The sequence below is a fragment of the Haemorhous mexicanus genome, chromosome 11, assembly GCF_027477595.1.
Source record: "Haemorhous mexicanus isolate bHaeMex1 chromosome 11, bHaeMex1.pri, whole genome shotgun sequence".
In the NCBI taxonomy this organism is placed as follows: domain Eukaryota; kingdom Metazoa; phylum Chordata; class Aves; order Passeriformes; family Fringillidae; genus Haemorhous; species Haemorhous mexicanus.
The window spans coordinates 12776855-12803304 of NC_082351.1; the positions used below are offsets into that span (position 1 = coordinate 12776855).

General features: G+C 45.2%; 1 long non-coding RNA gene across 2 annotated transcripts; it reads right to left on the reverse strand.

Annotated features, from left to right (window-relative positions):
* Positions 1-347: 347 nt before the first annotated feature.
* LOC132332529 (uncharacterized) lies at positions 348-4259 on the reverse strand. 2 transcript variants are annotated; one of them, XR_009487922.1, is made up of 3 exons: positions 3950-4259; positions 1720-2075; positions 348-579 (listed from the first exon to the last, which is right to left on the reverse strand). It is a non-coding gene; the product is annotated as an uncharacterized LOC132332529 (long non-coding RNA). The 2 variants fall into 2 exon arrangements; XR_009487921.1 differs by having other exon boundaries at positions 1720-2078.
* Positions 4260-26450: the final 22191 nt, after the last annotated feature.

Here is a 26450-nt window from a genome sequence, read left to right on the forward strand (position 1 = left end):
ATGCACCTGCTCTGTTAGGATTTGAAATTATTTCACATTAGCAGTGCTCCCATGGACCATCTCTCATCCTACTGACATGAAAACTTGACTGCATATTTAATGTAAATTTAAGCCTTGGGGGTGTCCTGTGCAGGGCCAGGAGGTGACTTTGATGATCTTAGTGGGTCACTTGCAACTCAGGATATTCTAAGATTCTATGAAAGTATTTCTTTTTTATGTAATTTCATGCCTGTAGTATGTTTTCTGTAAAGAACAGCACATTTTGTTCTCTCTCATCTCTGAGGAATAGATGCAGATGCTGCCTTTCACAAAACCAGAAGACAAAGACCTTTGACAGACCCTCAACATTACTGCATGCAGAATATGCCATATATTTATTTTTAACAGTATAGTGAGTCCCAAAAGAGATGTGATTGGCAGCCCTATTGCATTCCAGGAGTGATGGTTTGAGCCATTAGGAGGTATGACCCAGAACATCACCTCTCCATTTCATTTCACCTCTCCCTCTTTCATCCAATCCTCTTCCTGCTGAGTGGCGTTCCTTGGCTTTATCCACATGTCCTTCCTCTTCCCTTTGAGCTGAAAAGTCAAGAGAAAAAAATATATGAGCACTGAAAAAGCCACTATAAAGCAAACTGCTGATTTTAAAAATAAGGTACCTATTCACAGGCTGATTCAGAGAATTGTTTTGGCATGTACCTAAATGCAGCTGATCTCCACAAGATGTAAAAATGCACTAAAACTCAGATACCAAAACTCAAACAGACATTGAGAAGCCCTTCCTGAGTGAAGCTGAGGGATAAGTTAAGATATCCTATAGAAATTCCATGTGCTCAGGACAGCTCTTGGGCCCAAGAAACCGTGATAGCAGGAAGCTGACCCTGCACACCAAAATGAAATCAGAGCCCTGGGAGATGAGATCCAGATTTTCCTGAGAGCAGGAGGTGGATGCTCAGTGGTGCTGCAGGCAGGCAGCTCTTCAAACGAGCTCCACACATGGGAACAAACATGTCCAAAGGCCTCACACCCAACGGGAAGCTGCTGGGTGCCGAACGCAGCTGAAAATCTGGTGCTCAGAGTGGGCACTGAGCCCTGGCAAATCCAACTCCCATCCCTGCTGAAAATCTGTCACCACATCGTCAATGTTAAAAGACAGGTTTTTCAGATGGGAAAAGTGCGTTTATCACCCTCAGCAAACTCACGATCAACACAAGGCATAATTGCTCAAATGTCAAATAAAAATTCTCGGCTGAGCAAACACCACGCGTGGACCTTTTTTGATCCCCAAATATGAATGCTTTAGAACAGGATGAGCATGTGGCCAGAGGGGCTGGAATGGAGAGTGCTTTGTAACCTTAACTATACCAGGCGTGATAAAGTGCCCGCTATCATGAAAAAAAGCTCATCTAAAAGACAGAGGGAAACCAGATGGGAAGAGAACACAAACTCTCAGCAGGAATTTCAGGGATTTTTTTTTTTTTTTTTGACATTGCTTTCAATTTTTCCAAAATAAAAATCTCATCCCATTGCTCGATGCTAAGTATAAATATGGTCTGATCCACCTGAGGCATTCTGAGGGCAAGGCTGGAAGGTCAGGGTTAGCTCTGGAGCTGGAGCTGCAGCCTCCCATGCCATCAGAATCTGTGAGCCCAGCCCAGGGGAGCATGTACTGCCAGCCCCTCCACCCCATCAGGCACCTGGGGCTGCAGAAGTGCCTACCTCAGCTATTGCTGACTGCAGCACCTTGGCTACTTCTGTTACTGCAATTCTTTCTGCTGCCCTGGCAAAAGCTTCAGCCACTCTCTCTGCTGCTGGGTTTTCCGACGCTCCCACCACGGTTGCTGCTGCTCCTTCAGGAGTGACCACCTTCCCCACTAGGCTTTCTGCCTCTGGCATTGCAGCTGCTTTTTCTGCTCCTTCCACCTCAGCTTGTGATGCTCTTGCATCCTTCCCTGCTTCCTCTGGTGCTGTGACAGCCAGCAGCTCCATGTCCCCTGCCAGGTCACCAGCAGCCAGCGCGGCAGGAGGACCCTTCCTTCCCTGGGGACAGCACAGTCATAGAGCTGGCCTGGAACCTGCTGGTAGAAACAGAGAGTGTGAAGCAGCACAACTGTAAAGAAATTTGTTTTCTGGTGTCACTACAAGTGGACAGTAACAGGTTCTGGAGCCAGCAAGGACTGCTTTCCCCCAGCCTGCCTTGTCCATAGCAGTCCAGAGCAAGAGGCCAGGACTCACAGCACTTGTGCAGTCGCACAGCTTTGACTGTCTTGTCCCAGCCCCATGTTCTCCTGAGGGTAGCAGCCACTTTTGCAGTCTTGAACTGAGGCCAAGCTGTATCCCAAAACATCTCAATGCCTCATATCAAGTGGTTTGTGCAGCAAAAAGGAGAATAAAAGGAAGGCTGACTCTTTCCTGAGATACATTTTTGATTAATATTCCAGGAAAAGAAACCAACATTGTCTACAGAGAAAACAGCATAAAATCCAGAAACATGCAAGTCGAAGTGTTTTTTCAAATTGTCACATTCTCTTATGAAAAGAATCTGAGGGTCATGCCCACAGGTTGGGAAGGCTTGGGTCCCAGAGTTTCTGCTAATGCATCTCACTTCTGATCTGCACCAGCCTCCCTGCTGCAGTCTGTGCTCCCCATACACACCTTGGCTGTTGGGCTTCAAAATCTCTGCAGTCTCATTAGTTTTCGACTAGCATGTTTGTCCCAATGCCATGGGAGGTATGGGTGAAATTTTGACAATCCAGTTATCTTTTCTGGTAAATACACAAGGGACACTGGTAGAAGACATCCATAACTATCTAATATGCATATACTAATCTACTGTTGTATTAGAAAGATCACCTACCAAGTGTAGCTGCTATCAGGTCAAATATAGCTTGCAGTGAAGTAAATGAGTAATTCCCATAACAATCTGTGAGAGCTGTTGCACTGTAGGTGCTGCTACTCCTCCCTAGTGATATCTACTCCAGTCTAGAAGGAAAGACAAGTCTGAGAGGTGATGCTGGATGGACTAAATTGTATGAATTCAGAGCACAAGTTTAGGACTCAGAAAGAGCCCGTGAATCTGCTCATATCCACTGACTTGGGCGGAAAAAAACCAAACCACCATTTGATTAATTCTCTTACAGAGACCAACACAGGCACTGGATTAACACACAAGTAACTTTTTGGCTTTGACTACACAGCAATACAAAGATTCCTGCAGCATGGAGACATCCTCAGGCTGGCTGTAACCCTGCCAGCACCACACCAGGGTTTGGCACAGCTCACAACCCCCTGCACACCTCCACGGGCAGTCCCAAGAAAAGGACAAGTAACACTTGACAGATGTGCTGAGAAGCTGACATCAGCAGGGGACCCTGATGAGGCACATGGGGGATACTGGCCGTTCCCAAGCTCACACATGCTCCATAAACCACTGGCAGGAACTTGGGCAGGCCTGATGAAATAGTGATGACACCGCTGTTCAATGCTGCTTAGCATCAGTAATTAAAAAAAGAGAGGAGGAAAAATAAGGTGGGGAGCTATGAAAGGTTAGGATGGAATACACAAGAAGTGTTAGGGTTGAAAAAAAGACAATTGTAGAGAAAAAAGGTAAAAGGAGAGCAGAGAAGGTAGAGGGGAAAAACTGGAGAAGAGGGAAACGGGATACAGATTGTCACTGCTGAGAGTTGTGCCCAAATGCACTTAGAGAGAAGACAGGGGCTGAAAGCCACCTGAAGTGTCCTGTCACACACACACCTATATCCCTGGGACACAAGTCAGTCACTTGCTCACTGAACAAGTTACCTGCATATCTGCTTCATTAAATAGTAACCCTGTAGGTCTGCTGACAAGAACATACTTCTCTCTCCTTTGGTAATTAGCCCCGAAGGCTGGTCATGCTCACTGGCCATGACACGCTGCAACAAGCAGCCTTTTCATGCCTCGAGCTTACCTTTGTCCCTGTCTGTTCCCGTCAGGCTGGGGAAGGCAGGCACCATGCCCACCTGACGGGGTGCTCCCCGGCCCCGCCCGGAGGGTGCCGGCGTCTCTCAGCAGGGCAGAAATGAGCTCGCTGGGACAGCTGCGACTGCAGAGACCGGGAACTTTCAGCCTTTTCCTTCTACTTGGAAAAAACCCAAGGGCAGACTCGGGAGCAGCAATTTGCTGCCAGTCAGCTTGAGACAGCTGCAATTTGATATGCTGGGAAGAGGAAGGGTCTTACAAGGCTCCAGAGACAGAGAGGAAGCACAGGGTTTTGTGTCAGGAGCTGGACAGGAACTGGAGGCTCAGCCCTTCTGCACAGGCTGGGCACGTTGTTTGCTCAGCAAACCTGGAACTGGGGCTGAGCAGCTTTCTCTCACTGTTGCCACCAAGGACAGGATTTTGCTGGCCCCAGTCAGTGATGTAGTCATAAGAGCAGTAAGAGACTCAAACCTATTTTAACAAACATAAAATGCCTCCTAAAGTTCCTGCAATGTGGGTTGAGTTAAGCTAAAGCTGACATGAACTCAGCATAAGGAATTAAAATGGTTTTGGGTTTTTTGTTTTTCTAAATTACTTTTCTTGTCAAAAAACAAAGGAGGCAGGTTACTAACACTTACCCCTCTCAAACCTGTTAGGAGCCTGAAAAGAAGCATGCATAGCCCAAAACTTTAGCTTTATGATCACATTTCCCCTCCAAAGTATTTTGGAGATAAATTCCAGGCGCTTCAGCCTGGAGAACTTCACTGGAGAACAGTGCAAAGATTAAAACCAAACATATTGCCAGTAATTCCTGGCAGCCTGTTCCAGCAGTGAGTCCATGAACCTGGGAATGAACCTTCAGCTGTGTTCTGACTCAAGATAAGACCTTGGGTAAGTCCCACCTGCCACTCTGGCCTGCAATACTCTGCAGGGGCAATGGCTGAGAATTAGCAAAGGTTATTTTTTATTTTATAGTGTCTGAGGTCTGGTCACTGCAAGTCTGTTTTTTTCAAGAAGCTTGCTGCCTGCCTGCACTGTTTTTGTATATGTAGATATTAGCATTTTGACCCGTTTTCGTGGGGGCCAATTTCACTTCCTAACCTCCAGTTTAACCTCATAAATTGCCTCTAAACCACCAGAACATTGCCCTGTTGCTCCCCCAGGAGAGCAGGCTGGCAGGATTTTGGATCAAGCCACCACTCAGCTGCACCACACTGTCAAAGTCCACCACCTGCATCAGTCCCAACCTGACCTCCTTTTCCCAAGCACTTGCATACCTGGCTCAAGGCTGCTATGTAGGTAAACTCCCTTGTACTACACAAGCCCTGTTCCTTCCACCAGAGACCACTACAAGGTCTATTTTCTGCTCTGCAACAATTCTGTTCATGGAGGGACATGGTTTGCAAAGCCCCTTTTGTAAAATCTCTCCCACCATTTGGCACTCACCTAATCTGCCCCCAGCCCAATTGTTTATGTCTGACTAATGGGCATTGCTTCAAAATGAGTTTGGAGCTAATGCTGTGTCTACCAGTTAAATGTTTGATGGAATGACATCAAAATCAAAACAGACAGAAAAAAGTATTTCCCTTTGATATGCTGACCACATTGTACAAAACTCACTATTATAAGACTCAGGTTGCTTAAAATTTTGCCAGACTTTAATCTTTTGAATTAAAGCTTTTGATGCTGGTTGTTTGCCCTGCTGGAATTCAGGGTGAAAATTTCAGCTAATGTAGTTCATCTACTACAGGAAAGCTTTTTACCCCAGGTTAAAAAAGAGAGAAACAACAAACAACTGGTATCACGTGCAAGCTTTTGGTTGAATAGTCTCAGTGCTATCATTGGGAGCTCTGCTTTAAATTTTGGCAGGAAGGTCACAATGGTGCCAGGGAATAATTTTTTACAGGAAGAGTAATGCACCTTTGTCCAAGCTATCAGCCCCTGAAAATTCAGGTTGCATATGCTCTGTAGTGATTTGTGATAGGCAGCAAAAATATTTTTCAAAGTCCTGATTTCACAATCTCAATATTCTTTTTGTGCAGTTTTGGTTTCTTTTAATGTAATCTGTAAAAATAGCCAGTGACCTTTAGTGACATCTAAACAGGCTCCCAGTTTCCTTCCATAGTTTGAAGCCTTAAACAATAGCCCCAAAGAAATGACTCAATGCCACAAACACATGTACTTGATGCCTGGGAAATTGCTGGTTGTTGGTCAGCAAGAACAAGGAGATTCACACAGCCCCAAGGCATGGCAGGTTCAGAGAATTTGGGGAACTCAAGGCATCCAAGGCCTGAGATGCAGGAAGCCAACATCGTCCCAGCCACCACTGTGAACTCCGAGGAGTGTGAGGGTGCCCATGAGTTTGAGTGAAAGATAATGAGGGTAAAAATCCTTTTGGGATTCCATGGGACACTGTGGCTCCACTCACTGAGCTTCTGGCTCAACATTTTCCATGTGCTGAGCTCCCAACTTCTTAGCACAGGCTGCTCAAGTCTTTCAGTGTGGCAGAGTAGAGGATTTGTGCTCTCAAATCAGTATATTCCTATATTAGGGCAGGAGCATTAAATTACCCTTGTTCTTAAAGGAGGAGGAAATCTCAGAATCCTATTAGGCAAAATTCACCTGACACCAGCTTTTAATATGTGTATGTATAACCTCAGACAGAAAGAAACCTTTGACACCTCAGCTGGTGGAACTGTTGCCTTTAGACCACAAGCAATGTGTGTGAAACCTGAGAGAGGAAATCTGCAGGTTTCTGAATAAAAGAGGATTCTGGAAGTGGGGTCAGCCTTCTGGCTGACAGTCACAATATGGCAACCACCAGTGACCAAGGACAGTGGGCAGTTTGCAATGAATTATGTCATTGCTCTGAACCCCCTGTGTCCTAAGGACTTCTTTTCTCTATACCTGCCAAAGCTGCTATTTACAGAGCCATAGCATTGGGTCATTAAACAATGCTGATGGCAATGCCCAGAGAATTCCAAGCACCTATTGTACTATCACTGAATTCCTCCTTTGATCACCATGGTCAGACATATCTGATTTTTATCACTCTTTAATAGCTCCCAATCAACTTTAAGAAGTTACCACAATGCTCATGGCAGAACCTTTGTCAGACCAGGCTAATAATTGACAAACCCAGAACAGCAGATCTCACTGGCTCTGCATTATCAGTCATATATGACCTTCTCCATGGGCTTGAAACCCCAGGGACAGAGTTTGAGCTTCCATGTTGAAGATTACTCTGCCTGTGTCAGAGCAAAAAGAGCTGTAGATGTAGAAGCCTTTTTTCCCAGGTTCCTGCAAAAGCTCACAAAGATTAATAGGGAAGAAAATTTGAAGTGCATTTGAGCAATCTCAGAAGGACACACACTCCTAAGCATGAAATAGGAACTCTCCTGTTCGTGTTGTAACTAGATCACTGAAGAGAAACACATCTTTCCCATACTCAAGGCACAACAAGGCTCTTCCTTGTACAGTTCTGCCACCCTTCACCTGTGTACCAGACCATGCTTACAAATAATCTGGCAGCACTTCCCAGTCACTGCTATGACCTAGAGATACCTACTCTCAGCACCTGCCCCTCTCTGAGATGGTCTAATTCACACATATCTAACCCCAAGCAGCTGCTTATTCAGCATATGCTCAGCACTGACAGCTTCTGGTTCAGACTTGGAGGGCTGGTGTGCCTCAAAGTTTGCCTGAGCTCTCCAGCCATGCTGCTCCATCTAATAAAAAACACTATCTCTACCTACAAGCTTTGTCCAGCAGTAATCAGAGAAATGTATCTTGTCTGATTCCAAAATTTGTCAGTTAAAAGGAAATTAAACCCCAGGGCTCTTATGAATGCTTCTGAAAACAAAATGGTCAAAAGAAAGGAATCTGAAATCAAGCTTATAAATTATAGAAGTTAATATCATTTTACAAATCCCTGTTTTCTGTATGCTGTTAATGTTGCTCTTGAGAGGCTTATTCTTGAAACCTAGGAAACCCTCAAGAATCAGAAACACTGAAAGTGAGTTCAGGAGCAAGACTTCTTTTGGTGCAGGAGACATATGTCAACACCCACGACTGCTTGTTTAAGTGAAAACAAAAAGGGTTATCCTTGGTTTTGGATTTATTCTGTGAAATTTATGAAGATTGTAACCCAGTTGCAACACATTTAATGAATCACAAATGAGCAGATGACAAATTTGCAACAGCCATTTGAAGAGGGAGCATTTTTAGGTAATCATAAGTTATGTAATTACATGATTAATGCTCTAGTTTGTAGGTAGTCAAAACATGGCAATAAAACATATAACAACATGTTTAATCCAGTTCAATAATGTGCAGTTGTAACCCCATGTTCAGATAATTCCCCTCTTCCTCTCAGATATTTTCTCTCTTTATTACCTACCTGGTGATGTACAACCTGGAAATTCCTGGATTGACACTGAAGCATCAGGCATTATCTAGAGGCAATACAGTGGACTCAAGGGAAGCTGTACAGTGCATTGGCCAATTTGGGTGAGTTTCTAAGGGGTTAAACAATAATGGGAATTTATAAGACTTGCATGTTCCTGAGGAGTAAGAAAGAAAAGGAAAAATCTCATATGTCTAAAGGAAACTTTAAGAGTAGTCTTGTTGGTATAATCTACCTGGGGAAGATGAAATAAAAAGCATAGATTGCATTCACCTCACCCAAGAAGCAGCTGTGTGTGCTGGTGGAAGTGCTGGTTTCCTGCCTCTAACATGTGCACACATTGATGTCCCTCAGTTACAGATCACAAACCCATTAGTCCAGTTACTTGATTTGTAAAGTTTAGGAAATCATAAGGATTTTCACTCTGGTGTATTTTGGGAATTCTGCAGACTTTCAGTGCACCTACTCAAGTCAGCCACACAACCAGATGATTAAGCTAAATTCAGTTAAAAGAAAATCCTTATTTGATGCTTAAACAAAACCATTGAGCTCTAAAACGTTGAAGTGTTATTTAATGACCACTGTGGCAGTGTGACAGAGGGATGCACAGCCAGGGAGAACATCCATCTCCTCTGGCCCTGGGTGGGACAGAGGGGCCGAGCTCCCCTTCACAGCAGCCTGATGTTACATCATCCCTAAACTGTGTGCATCACTCTCTGCAGTGGCTCACAGAGCTGCTCTTGGGCTCTGCCTCTTCCCACTGAAGCCCTGGGCATCTTTAAGCAGAAAATGGGAAAAGGCCTTGGCCTGTGCTTGTGTTGTATGGCAACACAGTCCATATGGAGCATGCCCATAGAGTAATTGAACCTTTGCCACAAAGCAGCTGTCTCAGGCTTAGAAACCAATGCCTCTTTACTAGTTAGCCAACAAAAAGATTCAGGGTTACTAAAGAATAAACACCCATTCTCTCAGGGAAACCTTTATAGAATATATGGATGTACCAAGCTTTTCATTTGGTGAGCTCTAATTACTGGAAGCCCCACAGGTGCAAGTAGCCAGCCCATGCTCAGACTCTCAGAGGGACACTTGAAAAGCTCTCCTCTAATCACCACACTGCGTCGGAGAAGCAGAGTTAGAAAAATTCAAGCAAATCCCTTCTGGATTCTCAAAGGAGGCTCTTATCCAGTCCTACCATCTACTGAGAAATTCTGTTTTTGAAGGAAAAGGACCTGTCTCCCATCATGAAAATTTCCTCCAGCATCTGAGCTGAGCCAAGCACAAATGAAACTTTGAACCAGTGCCCAGAAAGATCATCAGGAACTGAAACGTTTGAGTTAGGACAATATAAAATATGCCAATAAAAATTTCTTTACTGCAAGTCCTGTTCTGATGTATAAGCCTTGCCTCACGTCCCTCCCAGCCCGGCTAAAACCTGGGCTGTGCAAAAACCCTGGGGAGACCCCACTCACAGTATTTCTGACACAAGCCAGGGAGCAGTTGAAATTACAAAAGACAGTTCTCAGATGAAAGAAACCCACCTCCATTTGCATGAACTTTTAGATAAACACCAAAAAAAAAGTTAAAAGTTCACTGAGGGACTGACTCTTTCCTGCAATCATCCTCACACAAATCCTTTATTTGCCATTTGTCTTGATGGGTGGTAAGGTCTTAGGGCAGGCACCACAACTTCCTCTGCATTAGCAAAATACCAGCAGCATCAGCTTCTGGTTCTAAATGGAGTCTGAGAGTCCTGCCACAGTATAAATAAAATTCGTAACCTACCCAAGCCCTAACACTACTTCGTGAGGACCCTCCCCTCCTCTGTCCACGCTGCTCTGAGTTACTGAGGTCAGATTTAGTGAGGTTGGACATGTGAAATTGACTCAAGCATGGTATGTCCAAATGATCAGAGACTGGGAAACAAGACACATGATCAGGTCATGTCAGAGCAAAGCTGAAAAATTTATAACAGAATTCGTCTCTCTCTCATTCCTCCTTTGCTTTAATCAGCAGATGTTCTCCATTCAACTACCTGCTACCTTCTCTGAGATTTAAATTAGGCACATAGTACTCCCAGGGACATGATCACAGCACAGAAAGGTTATAGAAGAAAAACATTTTTGCCTTGGCATCCTACAACTGGTAAGAGATATAAAAAAAACCTGAAAATCCTGTGATGACAAGCTAGCTTCAGGCACCCTACCTAAGAGCTCAGAAATCTCACTTTCTCCCTTGTATTAGAGCAAGCAGCTTCACAAAGACTCAAACCCTAGATTATCTTCAGGGTTATTGTGAGGTGACTGCGAAGCTTTCTCATCAGGCTGCCAGTGGGGGGGACAGAAAAAAGCTTTCTGAATCAGGCCCTTATCATTTATACCACATTACAATCCAAAATGAAAAATTACTTGCTCCAGATTTGATAGAATAAAGCATCTTGAGATGCCACAGAAATATCCAATTTTCAATAAAGATATTAAACCTAAGCTTCAAAAAAGGGGAATAATTACATCGCTTTTGCTTTGAGTTCTAATGTTAAAAGTGTCAATTTATAAAACTAGGTAAACAACCACAATTCCTAAGCAGACTGCAACTAATTAGACCCCTTTTGATCTTTTATTTTGCCTAGAAGCTTATTTAACAACTTTACACAAAACTCAAGGTTTTGACACACTAGTGGACTGGGGGAGGGAAGAGACTACAGAAAAGAATTTTTTTCTCTGCTGCTTGCTAAGGTGGGAGACTGCTCTCCTCCTGAAGCACACTCACTAACAGCAAGCCTAGGAAACCTTCTAGCCATGAAAACAATTGCCTCTTATTTGAGCTGTCTTGATGGAGACAAAAACTAAATCAAAGCACAAATCAAATGTTCCAGCTCTACACACACGATTTGTGTGTGTGAGTTACTGGCTTAGGTGGAGGATCACAACAGAGACCAAACAGCATGACTGCAGACCTGCTACTGCAAATAAACAGGGCTCTGGCGTTGCAGTATTCCCCAAAAGGGCTGCACAGGGCAGAGAGAGGAGGGAGCTGCAGTTCCTACAAGCAGCAATGCCCCGCACTGCGGAGGAGGGGTCCAACAGGGTCTGGTGGGAGGAGGACAGGCAGTGCTGGTCACAGCAGCAGAGCCCATCCTGTGCTATGCTGCACCAAAACAAATCTTTGAGCAAGTTGACTCCATCTTGGGGCAGCAGAAAGCACTAGACAATATCTCCATGTCCCTTCCAGCCCTCCTTCCCATGAAGAACTGACATTAAAATAACCATGAGGGCTGGGTGACACAGAAGCCACTAGGACCTGGGCACTTGTCACTTCTGTGACCACATCACATCCACCTCCTTTCTGTCACAGGAGAGACAGACATCCCTATCTGCCAGGAACTCACCACAGCAGCAAAGTCAGGAATGTTAAAGGCAAAAAGCTCCTTGCCCTGTCCTGAAATGAAACAGTATAATTAGTCTTGAAGGACTCAGGTCGTTGGGCTCATGCACACAGACAAAAGCCAAAGACACAAACATACATTCCCTTCCCCTCCATGTAACTGGGAGACCATTCCTCTGGGATTATCTCCTCCCGGCCTGGGCACACCAGTGGGTGTCTCTGCAATCTTTCCCAGAGGATGACAGTTTCACAGCATCCACCTGTATTGCAGCAGCCTTCCCACTCCCCTGGGCTGAGGGCCAGCCCTTACAGCAGGAAGCCAGGCATGGAGAGGGAAGAGTAATAGAGGGAAGAGAGAGAGGGAGTGAGCTGCTCCAAGCAGCATAGCTGTGTCTGCAGTGACATGCTCCTGTCTGCAAGCAGATCCCATCAAACAAGCATCTGGATAAATCTGAAACAACCATAACCATCTTGATTCACTGCTTCAGCTGTGTTAATCCTTTAACTGGGGCCCAGTGCAATCCTCAGTCTGATGTTAGTAACAGACCTCAGTGTTTCCCTGTTACCACTTCACTGTCTTCAGTCTTGAGGTAAGAAAATCTGAGCTTACCTGACAGCTGAATTTACCTAAGATTCTTTGTTCAAGCAGGAATAAAGATGCTGATGGCAGCTCTCAGCCCCCACTGAGCTGTTACAGCCTCCCCACACCCACGGCCAGGTACCATCCTGTGGATTCAGACACAGCCCTTGTCTGTGCTCCAGTTCTCCCACCCTAGGCTCACAACCACTAAGAAAGCTTTAAACATTGCCAATTTCTTGAAAAATTGGTCTTCCTCACCCAGTTCCAAGGCTGTCCTGGCTTGCAACTTCACTTCCTTTCCTGCTCACTCGCCTGCAGGTGCGTCAGCTGAATGATGTTCAACAGAGGAAGGCAAGAAGGAAGTGATCAGAGGTGGTACCTGCACAGCAGCAGAGCTGTTTCACCCTCGTGCTGCACATTGCAATGTTAATGATTTCAAAGAAAACCATTTGCAAAGCTAAAAGCTTAATGTAGGAACAAAAATCAATACTGTGCTCACTGAAATCCCCTGATGCTGGAGATTCCAAAGCATCATTCAGGTAGACAGCACTGGGCATTCCCTCCTTAACGACTGCCTGCAGACCAGGGAGACAGGACAGTGCTTTAATTTATTCTCTTTGTCATTCTAATATAGATCTTCCCTTTTAAAATGGTGTTTGTACTTTATACTGCAATCTGGGTTCAGAAATAGAACAAGTCCTAAAAGCTGGGATCAATACATCCCACATTACCTTTCAGAAGGGAGGCAGAGAGCACAGCAAAGAGAAGAGGGCCAAATGCCCTGCTGGCAGAAATAGTGAGTTCCTAGATGCTGCTGTTTAAAATACGAGTCAAAGAATGGACTCAAACTTAGCTAACTAAATTGAAAAAGAAAAAAAAAAAGGGAATTAGGAAAAAACCAACCCCAAAACACCAAACTAAAGCCAATAAAGACCCCAGTACAAAGAAAAATCGACTTACCCTTCTTTTGCCCAAAACAGCTCTTTACAAATAAATCCAAGCCTCTTCCAAATATTAATAATTTATAAAGTGTCACTACTAATAACACTGGCAAACAGTACTGTTGGGATGCAGAAACTGAGCAGAAAGTCTGACCCACCCAAGGCAACTACCCAAAGAGATGAGCCAGCTCACCTGCCTGCTGCCCCTGCTGCTCTGGCACAGAAGAATCTCTTCTCCTTTTCCAATATCCATGCTATCCAGACACCTGAGAATTTTCAGTAATTTTTCTGGAACTATCCACAAGTGAAACAGTAGACATAAAGGCTCCTTTTGCCTGCAAGGGCAAATGCTGTTTTAAGGTACAAAACACTAAGGTTCTGTGAATCCACAGAAATTACAATCCCTGGTTCCAGAAAACTTTCAGTGCTGTGAGTCTGGTCTGTCTCTTTTTAAGAAAGGATTATTCCCAAGGTTTTTCTTGTTTGTTTTTGCATGCCAGACTCCTGCCCTCTGAGCAGAGGTGGAACATAAGAAGGCATTTCCCTGTGTTGACCACAGTGGGCTTGAAAATCTTCCTAAAGGAAGCAAGCAAGCTTAATAAACAACAGCAATCAGTCCAACAAGCCTCCTCCTTGGCTCCCAATAAACAAGGAGCAGAAGGAAGTAGATTGAAAAAAAATCCATGCCCCCCCCCCCCCCCCCCCCCCCAAATATGGTGGAGGGAAGATTTTAAAAAAGTGGCCTGACAATATTTCATTTTGCTCTGTACATCAATGAAATTTCTATGAATTTACATGTTGTGGGGTAATTCCAGAATGAAAACTGGTGCATGTGTGCAAGTCTCATGCAGCTGTAACAGTTAAACAAGAACTAGCTCAGTTTATGGACATTGAAATGATGATCAGGTATGGAAGATGATCTCTAAAAGTTGCAGGGTTAGAACAAAGTGCCTCTCTCCAAAGGAGACAGGTTAGTTCACAGTGTTTTGATGTACATAGGCCACCCCAGGTGCTCTGAGGTGTCCCTGTAATCCAAAATCATTCATGGATCCTTAAAGGAGCGTGTGCAACAGGCACAGAAACTTAACTAAAGTTTGTTTTTTTCTGATCTAATTGATGAGGTTCCTCAATCTGACATTGCCCTAAGGGTCAGAGATACTCTCTACTATTATTACATACAGATGCCAGATCCATATAGCTCCGTTCCACAAGAAAGAAATCCCCAAAGATTCCAATTGTTTTAAATAAAAAACCCAAGCAAATGAAAAACAAACCCTCTCCTGCCACCTACTCAACAAGCACATGCAACCCTACCCAAACACTTCTGCTAATGCTTTGCAGTAACACTTGCTCAACACCAAACAAAAGCACCTATAAGTCACCAAGTCAGTTGGTAAAATCAGATCTAATATGTCAAAATATTTCAGTTTCACCTAAACATTCTTGGTTAGTTAGTGCTAAATATTCATTCCATCTCTTAATCCTTCTGCTAGGCAAGCCAGATTTCCTGCTAGCAAACAAAGTCAAGCAGCATGTCTAAGATCACAGAGGAATGTTGCCTGGACCAAAATAATAACCAACATCTCATCCCTCAGTCTGCCCTCCTCCAAAAAACAAGGGTCCACTCCTTCCACTTCAGCACATTGCACCTTGGCTTTTATCCACTGCTTATTCATCTTATTTCCTCTCTCCTAGAATCCAAATAAGCCTGCATGGTGTTAACTGAGCTCCTACAAAACAAAGGGTGGAAGAAAGGCATCTCAACCCCCTAATTCACTGAACAGCTCAGGCAGCCCAGCAAAATGAGCTGCCACGTGTCCCCTGGGGCCATGCATGGCCCTCAAGGTGACTTCTTTGGGGGAGCACCCACCATTTCCTGAAGGAAGCCACTGCAGCTCACTCACTGTCCCTGCTTGAGCACTGGGGCTGGAGCCTTCAGCTTTGGCTTGCTCTCTTCTGGGTTTGATCCAGTCCCTGAATCCTTCCACCCATTCTTGGGAGCTGAGGTTCACCAGGGAGCATCAGGACGTGTTTAAAAAGCAATGGCTGGAGAGTGTCCTGAAAGCTCAATAAGGGCTTTTGTTTCCACAGGAGAAATGTCTACAGGGCTGCATTCAGGGAAAGGGCAAAGAAACATCTGTGTGCTCACAGCAGCAGCAGTACAGGCACAAGCTGCAGCTGCAAAGCCCCTCCAGCTTGGCTGGTGCTCTCTGCTAACTGCTGGCATAAATATAGTAACAGGGTTGCACATATGGCAGGCTGTTTAATTTTAGAAATCAAAACTATTGAGTGATTAAGTTAGTCATCCTTCCTCAATTTGGGACCAATACAACACTCCCAGAGGCAGTGGTCATAACCACTGTGGTTTGCCAGAGAGGAGGAGAGTGCACGTGCTCCTGATGCAGCAGGGAACACCAGAAACCCCGTCCTGCTCTGCCCAGCCTGGCTTCTCAAAGCTGGATCAGACAAAAGGAAGAAAACCCAACTGAAACCAGCCTTCAGATGAAAACTGAGAGCCTGCAGATTTGCACACATGAGCATGCACAGCCTGCAACAGTTCTGGATGGGGCATGGCAGAACTGCTGTCCTGAGCACAGTGCTTTCAAAAGGTGAGATGAACATCACACTGTGCCAATTGACCTCTGGAAGTGACATCCATTCAGATCTCAGTCAGGGACTGGAATTTCCCAAAGGAAACTAATGGGAGGGCAGTTCAGGCAGCACGGCTGTGTGGGTGCAAACACGCCTGGGTCAGGAGGAAGAGCAAGCTGTGTGCTGGGACACTGCACAGCCCCTTGTCACCAAGTCCTTCTGTGCTCAGCAGCCCAGCCTGTGCCAACATAAACCCACCCATGGCCAGGAGAGGCCTTGATGCACCCCAACAGCAGCTGCTCCCTCTGCAGAGCCTGTGGCTTATCCTCAGCTGCAGCATCAGTGGCACCAGGAGGATGCAGCCCAGCAAAGCCAGCCAGTATCTTTCCCTTCCAGTGAAAGCCAGCAAATGGGGAAAGCAAACGCCATGGAGGGATTTTCTGTTTCTCCAGACAAACACTCTAAGAACAGTTCAAAAGAGGCTAATTAAATTCCAAAATCCCTGCGCAAATACATTAATAATGATTTTGAAATTAGCAGTTAACCGAGGAAGTTTTCAAGGTGGGAAGTGTTTGATACAGAAGCGCCTGTGAGAAAGAGCTGCCCAGCCTACATTAGAGACAATCTCTCTGGCTAGCACATGTTCAGGAGAGTGGGCACAGCAAATGCTCCTGGGCCCAGGAACAGCAGTGTCCCTGGGCTGCAGGGGGACAGAGAAGCCAATCCCCTTTCGTTCCAAATCATCAGGAAGCCAAGCAAACACTAAATGACATAGCCATGAGTCTGAACTGTTGCTGCATAGCCTCACTAAAGAGCTCCTCTTAGCCATTTCCAGGATGAAGAAAAAGCAAAATACCATTTTTTCTCTCTTGCTGTCATTAAAGGAAATTTCCAAACACCAGATAAATTTTTGTCTTCCCACAAAGGCAAATCAAGAGTCTGATCACCCTGTGCATGAAGGATGGAAGTATGAAAAATGGATAACTTGTTATAATTGCCCATATAGCAGTGGAAAAATCTGATATTGTTGCATGGTCTGCACTCCCACGGTTCATGGAAACTCTCAATGTTAAAAGCCATCATTCTCACAAGCAGGAAGGACAAGAGTACCATTTTTCATTTAATGATGGCAAACCAAGAAAAGAAGTGATGTGAAAAAAACACAGAAGGGAAGTGATATGCCCTTGTAAAGTCCGTGTCAGAGCAAGGACTTAAACCCACTGGCTGAGGCCCTGAGCACCAGGTCACCCCATCTTAGTCAAACCTCCAACCACAGTCACAAGATTCTCTCTCCTACTCCTTTCCTTTTGTTCTCTCCATGTCTTTTCCCAGCAAAATACAATGATGTTTTTTTCAGGTAAGATCTCATGAGGTACTGATTCATATGCTTGTTCAAACCCAGATCCATTATACCTCTTTTTGCTTTCATTCACTAATTTTATTGTCCTATAGAAGAGAAGATTTTCTGGTGAGATACATTTACTGTGCCACCACTACTGCTAAGGGCACAGAGCTGCCATCGTCTCCCGGAAACAGGTTTGGTTGTTTCATAAATCCTGGCTTCAGTGTTTTGCTAAATACAGAAATTACACGCAGGATAATAAATTCCAGGATCATTCTTCCTTTGGACTTGACAAATAGAACTGCAGGTCTTTGCCCAGCCCTGAAGTGCCTGTTTAAAAGAGCAGTCAGCAGTTTGATAACTCTAGATAAACCATTTAATTTCCAGAAGGAGCCTTGTCTGTATACACACAGTCTACTGGGTGTTCTCCTTTCTCCCTGACTGCTCCCTGGTGGGAAGCAGAGGCTTTGGTTGAGTAACTGGCAGTCTCAGCTTTCTGCATCACAAAGCTGTCTCATTCAAAATTTAAGAATCACTTTCATGAACCATAAGAAACTGTGTTATTTACCTCAGCAGCAATCCAAGTATGCTCTTCTGCAGTTTCACAGCCTAGGAGAAGAGGCTCAACAACTTTTTTTTTTTTTTTTTAAATTTTTGTGGAACTGGAAGGAAGAGTAGGAAATAAAGATGGAATAAAAAATGACCAAGAATTGTGAGGCATTGGCTTAGGAGGGAAAACAATGAAAGAGTAGAAAAGCTGTGCAGTTTTCTTTTCCTGTTTAAATGCTGCAAGAAAGGAGAATGACTTAGAGGTAAATCCAGTCTGTAGAACTGGAAGAGAAGGAAGGAAGTTAACTGCCAAATTCAACTAGACCACCAGAAAAAGCCTCCAAGCAGTTTGATTCATTATGCCATGGTTAATCCTGCTTAGGGAGAGATTTCATATCTAAAAGCAGCTCAGATAAAAGAAACCAGATGTGTGCTCATCATATATGAGCACACATCAGCTACCTTTAGCTAAACCTTGCACATTGATAACAGCAAAAGCAGGACAGCTCAGTGCAAACTGGTCATCAACACCTCCACAACTTCAGGCAGAGGCAGCCCTTCCCAATACACACATTTCTATGAGAGCTCTGTCCAACAAAATGCATGCAAGGGTCGAGCTGGCAGAAGAACTGCAGGATGTTAAAATTTATTTCCTTGTAACCATCTAATTGTCTTTCAAGCTGAGGCAGCTGAGCACAGGAAGGAGCTCTGCCCAAGGTGCTCAGGGCAGTCATTCCCACTCACACCACTTGTGTCCCCTCTGGAAATTTCATGTGGGTAAATCAACCTTTCTGCACAACTGCTGCAGCACACGCCTGTCCTGCTGATGTGGAGCTGCTGATCATCCAAGCAGGAAAGCCAGGCACCTGGAGAAGGGCTTGCAGCATTTGGGTTTGCACTGGGGCCCTTTGCAGGGCACACAGAGAGCCTCCATAGACAGTAGCTCACTGCCAGTGAGGGAAGGTGGGCGGCAGAATTTCTGAGTGTGGTAATCTCTTACAATGGCAAAAGCATGTTTGCCCATGCTAATGCTTCTTTTGGTCCACCTGAAAACCTCTAGGAACAGCCAGTGTTAAAAAGTGCAGAATGAGCCCCCATAAAACCTCCTGTCTGGAACCTGGGAGCTATTAATCAAGAACATCAGTGCTTTTGCACGAAAACGTTGTTAGATTTTGTTGTCTGTACTTTTTCGTGCATCTTTGGGTAAGGATTTCCCCCCACTGTTCTCACAGCAGCTAACAGTGCTGAACCCCTGAGAAGGTATGGTCACAGAGACAGGTCCATAGCATTGTCTGGGATATAATAGAGTGAAAAAAAAAAAAAAATCACAAACCAGCAAGGCTGAGCTGCTGGGAGAATTGTGCTAGGCCAACATTTCAGTACCTGCACTACACAGGTATTTACAGACCTTATGGGCTGCTCCTAGAGGCAGTAACCCCAGGCTAAGTGCCACTACACAAGGGTTGGGATGACAGCTAGACATTGTGGGAAGAGCTGGCACATGCAGAGCATCAGTTATTTGGGAACAGAGACAGCTCCTTGGCTGTGCTAAAGGTTGCCATACCTCAGTAAGCCCATCTGCAAAGTAGCTTTCATCATCTGCAGTGCAGCAATGTCAAATCCCAAAAACCAGTCCACTTGTCTGCAACACACTGTAATATGAAAGAACACAGAGGTTACTTGCAACAGACACCAAGCACGAAGCAGCATCTGCTTTGAGGAGCTGTCCTTTTGGTCAGAAGAGGTCTGATGTCTTAGCTGAGGTGCCTGAAGGTCAGCAGCACTGGTCAGTGGGCCAGAGCAGGGCATCCTGGCTCCTGCCCTCTGCTTGGAAGGGTGCTTTGTCTCACAGTCATAAAGCAGGTGAACCAAGATCAAGATTTTGTTCCTCATTCAACGCTGGCTCACTCTGTAACCTTGAACAAGATCCTACACCACACCTTCCCCTCGTGGAAGTGGTACAATTTATCCATTTCCCTGCGCTTGTGTGCCTGCTGCAGCTGGTGCCCATGGGGCACTTTCAGGTCACTGGCTCCAGGGTGCCAGGCAAGAACAGAGCTTGGCTGTGTTAATACATCCTGGGCTTATTCCACACAATGTTAGAGCCTGGGTCAATGCATGTGAATTTTTTCCAGCACTCCACGAGTTCTGCTGTATAGCAAAGTTAAAGCAAGCAAGAGAGAGAGAGAGAGGTTCCCATTTGATTGGCTGTGACTAGCTGCAATTAAAAACTATAATTTATTACCCTGGATTATGAGTATAATTTCAATGCAGAGAATTAAGGTTTTCTTCTGAGATGGAAATAAAGATTAATTTTTAATTTCCTTTCTCACTGCACATTTAAGAGCAATGGACTCCATAGAAAACTACAGGTCAAAGTAGTTTTATGGAGGAATGACAATGTTCCATTGCAGAATAATTTAATGCTCTTGCTGCCTTTTTAATATTTGACTGCAGCTCCCTCATGCGAAACAGCAGCAGCAGATGCTGTACACGTTTGCTGCAGCACTCAGGTCAAAGTGACTTTGAAACAACAAAGTTTCACTGCTCAGGACGTGGACAGCTTTTGGAGCTCCCTGATGCAGGCAGCTGCCTTCCACCAGAAGGGCACAGGCAGCCCTTCCATCAAGGCAGGCAGCTGGTCTGGGGATGGGGAGAGAAAGGTGGAATTAAAGGTTGGGGAAAGAGAGGGACACTGAAGCCTGAATGGAATAGGCACCAGCAGGTGCATTCCAGCTCACACAGGGACAGGTACATTCAGGTAAAGGAAGAGAAGTATTTCCACCCTGGAAGTGCTGCTGTAGGACAGCAGGACTCTGTGGGTTTGCCTGCACACAGACTGTGTTATTCCAGTCTGCACAGCACACCAGCAGAACACAGGGGAAAACTGGGAACCATGACTTGGAAAGGAGAATCCAATGCAACACCAGAAAAGAGAGGGGGGCTGTGTACATCCAATCCTCCAAGAACAAGCACCTCTCAGGACAGGATTTTCTGTTGCTGTTCACAGCAGGCTGATACCAGAATATGCCATAGGCCTAATATTTACCTTGGGCAACTGGCAGTGAACAAAAACATCCCCTGAAATTCAGGAACACTTTAAATTCTTGCTCTGGTGGTAGAAACAAACAAACAAACAAAAAACCCAAACCAAACCAAACCAAACAAACAAACAAAAAAACCAAAAAAAACCCAAAACCAAAAAACTGAACACAAACAAACCAAAAAACCCCACCCAAACTAAACAATAAGCCCCTGCCATACTAATTGCTTGGGTCCCAGTTAATTGAATAACCCTGTGCTGAGGAACTGCATCCTCAATGGCCTGGTAATATATAGCATAACCTTTCCATTTCTGGGGTTTTAAAATTTATTGGCATCTTATACTTGGTACCATGGGTTATAAAAGCAATTAGATGCCTAAGTGATGCAACTATTGAGCATTGTGTGGGGTCACCAGGAGGAACATCCCCCAGGGACACAGTGGTGACAGTGCTTTCAAGGTGGACCAGATCCTCTAAATGCCAAAGATCCCCAGCTCTCTTGGTGGTCTTCAGATGAAGTCTGCTTAAGGAGGGGAGAGAAGGCTTTTTGTGAAAATTTTTTCCCTACGTGAAATCTGTTCACATAGAAATCTTAGGGGAGATTTGGACAGAATAATGAAACAAGTTCTCAAAGTTTTGGCAGTCCCACTCCCTTCAGGACTTCCAGGAGGCATGTAAAGTAGATTCATTTTTAGTGCAGAACAACAGCAGAGCTAGGAGCCCAGTTTAGGACATCAACACCTGCCTGCTATTCACATCTCAGCTTATAAACTGATCCTGTGTAAGATGGCAGTTTCATGAGGCATCTCCTCAAAAAAGAGGACAGAAAAATCCAATGGTGCTGCCATTCACCCAGAAGTCTCTACACAAACTGTATGTCAACCTTTTCATGTTAAGTCTCAAAACAGAAGATATAACACCCAAAGAGAGCTTCCCATAACCCCCACTGCCCAGGCAGCAGGACTGCCCTGAGTCTGCTGCTCCTGCAGGGACAGCTCCAGCCATTTGAGGTACTTCTGCTCATCAGCCCAGGAAAAGACTCCTCTGAGCTCTCAGGAAAAATCAAGATGAGCAGTTATTTCCAAACACTCTAGAGGAAGCATAGAAGCTGGAAAAATTAAGGTAACTGAATTGGGAGTGCTTCTTCTTTCTAGTCAGGAGTGCTTCCCAAACAATCTTCTTGCTTTGTGTGAGAGTTTGGAAAAGAACTCTGGCCAACTTCAGCGACCGGAGCTGCCCCAGTAGCTCCTTCTTGCAGCAAGGGTGCTGAGTAACACCTGACTGATTTCCACCTTGGGCATTTATCACATCCTGACACTTTACAGAATTCCCTGCAGATTTCCAACTGCCTACATTATTTTCTTGTACTGTCTGTCCTAAACAATTGTGTCTAGTCATTGTTCTCTTGAATCAATCGTGTTTCTATTCCCCTGTGGCTGCCTTTCAGCAGCAACTGAAGCACTCACTAACTACAACAAGTTTTCTTCTGATGGCTGACGACTCTCAAATCCTGCAAAGGGGATACGCACCAGTCTGGATGTGACCAGACTTTGGGAGTGTCCAGCTTTGCTCAGCCCAAAGCACATAGAATTTTGGTGAATTTTTCAGAAGTATTTCCCCCTCCACTGCAGGGATGCTTATGGCCACCTTTGCCAAATACCCTAGATATTGGACCATTTGGGACTACAGTTTTGGAGCTCTGGGGAAGCAAAGGAGACACAGAACCACCAGCTACAATGGAGCATCTTGCTCATGAGCATGCATCATCCAGCCCTGTCTCTAGCAGCCCACCCTGGTATAACCACTGCCCGCGTGCAAAGACTGGTGTGTGTCTCCGGAAATGGAGTTCAGATGTTTGTCTTATCTGAACAAATTCAGTGACTGAACATGCTGCACAAAGAGTGTGAGTAACCCTGACAAAGCAACTGCCTCTCCTTATCACGGTCTCCAAAAGACTGAAAAGAATCAAGCATCAGAGGCTTATCTCTCTTGAGATGTTCAGTGCCCATGCCTGGCTTACCAATCAGCCCTAACTCCCTTTTTCACTAGTGTTCTTGCCTTGTTTTTGGTCACACAGGACAGCCTTGCCACTTCCTGAGTGTGGAGGAGTCAAGAGGGGAAGTGTGGTGTGGAGGATGGGCCCCTTTGCCCATGCTGTTCTCCCGTATTTCTGGACATGGGATGGCAGACAGCGTTACCATTGTGATAACCGTAACAAACGGCCGTCCTGGGAGCATGGAAAGGTTCTGAAGGTTTGTGATGACAAAGAAACAGAAGCTGAGGACAGGTTTTCTTGACCCCACATTAACCTGGGGTCTTTCTGACAGCCTACCCATGCCCTCAGAGTTCAGTGTGGGGCCCTGCTGCCAGCATGCCAGCTATCTGAAGGAGAAGTGCTCACCCCGAGATGGCAGAGGGCTCCTGATTGTGGCTTACTCCCAGGTCCATATGAGCCTCTTGGGCTACTCAACAAAAGCAGAACCATCACAAGGGTCACTCCAGGATGGTGGGACACGTCTGACAACTGGCATTCCTGTATTTTTGGTGCCTGAATCTAATGGCTCAACTCCTTATGTCAGAACCTGCCTGCAAGAAACAGGCTGGGGTTGGTCCCACACCAGCCCCACGGGTAACGCTGTTATGATGGTCATAACCATCAACTGATCTCCTACATTCACAATGTTCAAGGTTGTAGAAATTGAAGTCCAGAAAATATCAGCTGAAGAGAAGGAGGATTCTGATTTTCACTCACGCCCAAATCTCAACCAAATTGTGCTAAACCAGGTTAGAACAGCCTACATCTACACTCAAAATTTTATTTGATCTCCTTTCACTGCCTCATCCCAAGTTCTCAAATTTCTACAAGCAAATGTGTGGATTCATTTAGACCTAATATACACTCTTGAGATCATTCTGAGTTTTGATATTTCTTAAACATGAACATTTTTCTTATTGTCCCTTCATTCTGAATGCAGTAAATGTATAAAACTAGCATCATGCTCTATCCTTGAGACCACTAGCATCTCTCTCCTCAAAAACTCAGTGTGTAAAGCAGACATCATGAGAAGGATGGTGAAAACACCACATTGAGGGTGACAGCAATGTTACCACTAATTTACAGGGCTATTCTTACTTGCCCACATAGGCCTGGAGGCACAGCAGTGTTTGAGGACTGGGCAGAGCCATGGGAGCTGCAGCCTGGCCCAGTTCTGTTCCTACATTCTTGCACGCAGCCCTGAGCAGGTCACCTTACCCCTCATGCTGGCCCTCCCTCTGCCCAGCTGTCTGCCATGGCTGGGGCTGTCTCAGGCTATTTGCAGCAAGGTGTATCTCCTCAGGCATATTCTGTACATTGTTCAGTGAAGCCCTAGTCTGACCTAAGGTCTCTGAGCACTTCTCTGAGACATAGATTCAATAATAACATGAAACGGATGCTAACCGCTTGTGCAAATACCTCCATTCATTTCCATATTTTAAAATCTTTCCTCCAGAAAACCCACATAATCAACACAGATGTTTGCCTGTAATCATGCAAGGCTGAATTCATAACAGATGATGTTTATGGAGAAGTCTCACTGAAGGAGCTTTGCACAGCTACAGTTCTTTTATCAGGCACTCCCCAAGCAGCCCCTCTCTCATGCTGTGCTCAGCTAAACAGATACAACAGGGGTTGGAGGGGAATTTTCAGCTGGCAGATAATAACCAACACTTGAACCCTTTTTTCCAAATCTGTGGATTGCAGAGGTTTGGCACACTGGTCATCAGGAGCTCAACTTAGCTCACGGCTTCACATCAATCCATGCAGGACACAGTGGAGCCCCACAAGAGTTGCTCAGACCTCTCCAGCAGCTGTACCAGAACCTGAACTATAATAAAAACTTCTCAGCTATTTGTCATTAGGCTTTTTCTCTAGGAGGATATGGACCAGGCAAGACAGTGCTCCTCTCCATCTCCAAACCCATTAGGGCTGCCCATTTCAATCACAGTCTGCCACGTCTCACATTTGCCAAAAACAGAGTCACTTAAGGAATGAGTCCAGACCCTTGCCCACAGGGTCTAAGCCACAGGGCATGGTTCAACATAAAATGGCCATCTGACAGCCTTTGCTGTATAGTGCTTAATTAAGCTTTAAAGATTGGATAACTGAGAACTTCTACCAAAAAAGAAAAAAAAAAAGAGAAGTCAGCAGAGGCTGTCGGGAGAACTGGCTGGCCACTGCCCATGGGGCACCCATGTTCCTTGGAAATCAACAAGAGAAAACACCATCACAGCTCAGACCTACCAAACAGAGCTCTGAAGAAAAACACATCTTGTTTTCAAAGATTTTCCTCTAACAGGCATTGGATGAAGAGAGGAAAAAACCCAACAAAAACCCCAAGCTCTGATGAGAAAGATAAATTCTCAAAACCAGTGACAGACGCACAGAGCAGATACCAGAGGGAAAATGCCACCAAGATCCGATTAGCCCAGTGAATCAGCACTGTGGACAGTATCTCTGAAACAAACTACCCTTCCCTTTTGCCCTCCCACACTCTTCTTCCCATCATTGCAAAGTCCTCCCAGCCCACACCCTCCCAGGGGTCTGGTGCTGTCAGTGCTGGCTCTGTTGGAGCCAGTGAAGTCTGGTGCAGGCACTGGGCCCTTGGCTTGGGATAGCTTCCCTCTCCACACAGCTGCTGACACCTGCTTCCAACTTACTTTTAGACTACATTTGGGACAATTTCTGACCTCATGCAATTGGAAGGGATTGGGTTGGCATATAGGGAAAATATCTTCATGGGAAAGATGAGAAATGTCTTTATCAAAGGAAGACACACAGTTGTTAGATAGGTGACGTTCTGATGCATTTTCAGGGTGCACTGCCTATACCAACACAGGTTTCCTCCAGGGGCTCCTGGAAGTGTCTTAAGAAGAAGGAAATAAAGCTTCTAGAAGGTTTGTTGACTTCATGACCTTAGGGTGTGGAGGCTTCTCTGAAGAAATGTCCTACATCCCTACTCCAGTGATCTGGCCCTGTGCCCTGGTCAATGATGGCAATGGAAGACTCACCAAGGTATCTTGAAGCCATCCAGTCTGCCATGGGCTGTGCTTGTTGGCTGGATGAGGAACCTGCACCAGGCTCTGTGAGGCCAGAAGTGCACAGGCAGATTAGCTCAGAAAAGTTGTGTGATTCAGCCACTGCCCAGGCAGATCTGCCTCAAGTGCTTTCCATCAGCTGAAACAAGAGAGGACAGCAGCATCCAAGTCAAGCAGCACTGGACAGGCTGCTCTCAGCCTTTCCCTGGGAAAGGAAAAAACAACAAAGGGTGTGAAGGAGACTGAGAGAATACTGCTCTTCCCCAGCACTGAGTTTCTTCTTTTCCTAGAGGGAACAAATAACAGTGAGCCATAGTAGTGACTGGAGCAGAAGCTGTGAGAGGAAAAATTCTCTCCAGAATAACCAATCGTAGTCAAAGAGAGAAGAAACAGGAAGAGGAGTGGCAGGAGGATCCCGTCCTGAGCTGACAGAGGAATTCAGTCAGGTTTTAGCTATTTACAATCCCCCTGCTAATTAACTAGCAGACCTTTCAGTGACTTTTCCCAGCAGTAAGACAGTTCCCATCCTGTGAGCTGCGTCACATCACTCCTGTGCTGGCCAGATCAAGTCACAGTTTCC